This window comes from Capsicum annuum, chromosome 10, assembly GCF_002878395.1.
Source record: "Capsicum annuum cultivar UCD-10X-F1 chromosome 10, UCD10Xv1.1, whole genome shotgun sequence".
Taxonomy (NCBI): Eukaryota; Viridiplantae; Streptophyta; class Magnoliopsida; order Solanales; family Solanaceae; genus Capsicum; species Capsicum annuum.
Genome location: NC_061120.1, coordinates 81933514 through 81938316, shown reverse-complemented (window position 1 = coordinate 81938316; position 4803 = coordinate 81933514).

The window sequence follows — 4803 nt, the reverse complement described above, 5'->3', positions numbered from 1 at the left end:
TAATCTGAAAAGATATCTATATGCTCTCCATACAAATAGTGATACCATATTTTTAACACGAACACCATATCTAATAGCTTTAAGTTACGTGTTAGATAATTCTTCTCATGTACCTTCAACTGTCTAGAGGCATAAGCTATCACCTTGATGTACTGCATCAAGATGTAACCAAGCCCCACATGGATTCTTTCTAATAGACCACAAATCTAATTATACCTTCTGATAAAGTCAAGACGGGAGTTGAAGTCAGCTTATCCTTCAACTTTTCAAAATTACCCTCACAAGTATCAGACCACAAGAACTTTACCTTCTGTTGAGTCAGCTTAGTCAACGGGGTAGCTACAGAAGAGAAACTTTCCATAAGTCTTTTGTTATTACCAGATAAACCCAAGAAGGTCCAAATATCAATTGAAGTCGTGGGTCTAGGACACCTCTTAACTACTATAATTTTCTACAGATCCACCATAATCCCTTTACTAGAAATGACATGACCCCAAAAAGTAACAACATTCAAGTAGAATTTACATTTCATAAATTTGGCATATAACTATTGCTACTATAGCCTCTGCAATACAATGCAGAGATGATCAACATGATTCACCTCACTCTTAGATTAAACCAGAATATCATTTATTAACACAATGAAAATTAAATCCAAAAACTAATGAAAACTATTCATCAAGTCCATGAATATTGTCAGGGCATTGGTTAACCCAAAAGACATAACAAGGAACTCAAAATGCCTAAATTTGGTACGAAAGAGAGTCTAGGAATGTCCACTTCACTAATGTTTAGCTGATGATACCCGAACAAAAGATCAATCTTAGAGAAAAGCTTAGCACCCTAAAACTGATCAAATAAATCATCTATCCTTGGAAGAGGTACTTATTCTTTATTGATACCTTATTCAACTATCGATAGTCAATAAACATACGAAGGGAACCATCCTTCTTACGCACAAACAACATCGGTGTACCCCATAGAGACACACTAGGATAGATGAAACCCATGTCTAAAATATCCTTTAGTTGCTCCTTAAGTTTCTTTAATTCCATTGGAGTGATTTTATATGGGGGAATAGAAATAGGATGAGGGTCCAAAACAAAATCAATCCCAAAATCCATCTTTCTACTGGGAAGAACATCAGAAAGGTCATCAACGAAGACCTCAAGAAATTCATTAAGCATCAGGATGAAATATAAGTATGGACCCTCCTAGTTGGAAGCTTTAACTCAGACTAGTTGACAGAGAAACCCCTTGATAATTAATCTCGGAGCTTTAAGATATGATATGAACCTCCCCTTAGGAGCTAGGGAACACCTTCCCATTCAATGACTGGTTCATAGGGAATTTAAAGATGACCTTATAGGTGTGATAGTCTAAACATGCATAACACGAGTACAACCAATCCATCCCTAATATGATATCAAAATAAACCATGTCTAACTCAAACAGATCCATCAAAGTTCTTTGACCACCCACAAATACCACACAACCCCCATAGACTCTCACGGAAACCATAGAGTCACCCACCAGGGTAGACACAAAAAAAAGTCAAAAATACACTTGGGACTGAACCCAAAATACATAACCACTAATGGGGTCACATAAAAAAAAGTGGACCCGGATTAAATAAATAGTACATATCAGGCAAAAAGAGTTTTAATATACCGGTAATGACATTAGGTGATGCCTCAAACTTCTGATGAGTAGTGAGAGCATAGAGTCTGTTCTGACCAATGTCGGAGCCAAATGGTACTCCCTTTGGTACCGAAGCTGATGAAGAGGCAATAAAAATTTACTTGCGCCAGAAGAAACCTTACTAATAAGACAACTTCTTATTATATGCCCTAGCTAGCCACAGTTGAAGCACTTGTCCTTTTCTTAATCATAGTGGCCCTAGTGCAATCCACCATAAAATCTACAGGTAGATAGGATAGAGCTAATTAGGGCCCACTAGACTAATATTGGGCACCCTATTCCCTAGAATTGCCATCACCATAAAAACACCTATGACTTGACAACTTTGGGGAAAGAGCATAAACCATCAAATAAGACCCTGAATTGGTCAACTTATTTTTGGGCCATTTTTCACCATCCTTACTACTCTGGTACTGGCCACCACCTTACTTAGCAAATCTAAACTTCTTGCACTACCTCTCCCTCATTTAAGCTAGCTTTTTCTTCTTTTCTACAACCTACTGTATGTACATAACCAACCTGGAGATGTCTATATCCTTTTTCAATAACACAACCTTACTCTCTAAAATCAAGTCTCAGGATAACTCGAAAGTGAACTTTCTTATTCTAGCCCTCATGCTATAAACCAACTCTAGAGCATACTGAGATAACTAGTAAAACTTTAACGAATACTTCTTGACTGACATCTTGCCTTGCTTTAGGTTAACAAACTTTTTCGACTTTATTTCCCACAGCTCTTGAGGAAAGAAGAAGTCCAGAAAAGCACTAGAGAAATCATCCCATAAGGGCGACTCAGCATAATTACCCCTAGACTTTTCTCTTTCCTCATACCATTAGTATGATATGTCTTTCAGTTGATAAGCAAAAAATTCCACACCCTCCACATTCATAGGATAAATAACACAGAAGATCTTCTCTATCTTATCAACAAAACCTTGAGGATCCTCCTCAACTTGAACACTAGTGAACACGGGAGGGTTCAACCTCAGAAATAGGCCAACATTTGTAGCCTCAGAAGATAGAGTAATAGAAGCACCACACTCAAACTCAGAAGCTACAAACTATGCTAACTTATGAATAGACTGATGAAACTCAGTATTCTTTATATCAGCCTGAGGAGCTCAAGAAGGATTGGTAGGGACCGATGGAACTCCAAGAGAGAAACCAGGAACTGGACCCTATACTAAGTTTGGACCCCATAAGTAGGACAGGTCCCATCAATATTATCCTTAGGAGGGGGAGAGGAGTTTCCATGACCTTTAAATCTTCTAGGAGGCATGATCTGAAATACGAATAAATGGGTATCAGAGAATATTTTAGAACCCTAGACTTCACAACTTAAAAATAGAACACAAGAAAGAGAAATATTCTTAAATTCCTCATAGCCTCTCCCTTAAGAGTATGGCATGCTACAGACCCTTAAAAGAGAATCTACTCGACATGACTTTGTCAGAAACCCAGTTGACCATAAACCTAGGCTCTAATACTAAACTAACATGACCCAAACCAGGGCCCAATTGTGTTGGGTATCTCAAGTCTAACTAGGATTGAAGAACACCCCCAATACCCTACTGTTAACCACCTTATAGTCCATGTTAGATGAATTCTGAACATATCATAAGATAAAATAATAATAATTTAAAGACATTAAATAAAGTTTATGACTATTACCAAACAATCATAATTAAATATCCAACCAATACCAATCCCAATGCTAATACTAATAACAAGGCTAACTCTAACACTGACACTGCCCAAGCCCATAGTAGTTTGACAAAGCCTCTAACCAGAATCAAAGAACATCCGGTCAGGACATGCCCCTGAACATAGCCAAAACCATAACCAAAGAAATAATAATAATGAAAATAAGTCTATAGCATGAAATGGAGTCTTTTGGAATAAAAAAGCTCACCACTTCAATCTGACTCAAAGTTGTCCCTGAATCTAAGTCACTGAGCTGGAGGAATAGTAGTATGGCCAGTTCCTGCATTGCATGGGGATATGGCGCCTAAAGATGGTTAGCAGAGTGAACTCTAGCATGTAACTCAGGGATAAAGATAAGATAAGGCCATTATTTTCAAAACCCTGAGATGACTTGTACATCTCAAAAAATATAAAGTGTGAAATCATGCATATGTTCACCAATACCACCCTCATATTAACAAACATGAGTTTCCAGTGTAGATCCTTTGGGATCCACATGTTCCACGTCTTTACTACTCAATCCTCTTTAAGTCCATATTAAAACCATTTACATATTCCTAATATTTTCCAGTGAGTTTCTCACTAGGCATTAACCATTGGTTTCGTCATACAAAAATTAGAGCTTGCAAGTCTAATACCTCATGTCATATAAACCATTTAACTAAAATAGATTCAATCATTTCCAATTAACCAAAACTATTTATAATCAAACCATGGCCACTAAGGCCTTTCTAAAACCATATGAAACTAACCTAAACCAATTCATATTTCTTTAACCTTTTATGCATTGTGAGGACTCCAAGACTAATTAAACTATTAGACAAATCATTGGGAATTTCATAAATAGGTTGAGGTTATGCCATTACAAAATCCAAAATTATCAAATTGGGGGCTCAACCATGACCCCTTCATTAAATCACCATTCCCACACACCCACATGTTCAAAAATATATTTAAAACATGCATAATCATAATCTAAACCATAGAAAACAATATTCAATAATATGCATTCAAACCCACAACCTTGATTTCAAAACCACCAGTAATGATTTAAGAAAAATTCTTTAAACATGTGCTTTTAGTAAACTAACAATGAGGGAAGAGTCACATGCTTGAATTACAAAAATTTACAGAGAGAAATTGATCTTTAAGCCCTTGCATAACCACTTTGGAGAAACCCTAGTCAATTTTTCTTGAGAGGATTATGAGAGAATAAAGAGGATATTTAATCTTGTAATGTGTGGAATGAATATCCAAAAATTTTTATTGGTATTTAGGGTCGTGAGGGTTTTAAGTGAGAAATGTCCAAAGTGTCCCCATCTCAAATTGTAAAAAGACCACAAGTGTTTACGAGTTGCACCCTTGAATCATGACCACAATATATGACTCATCCCCTTG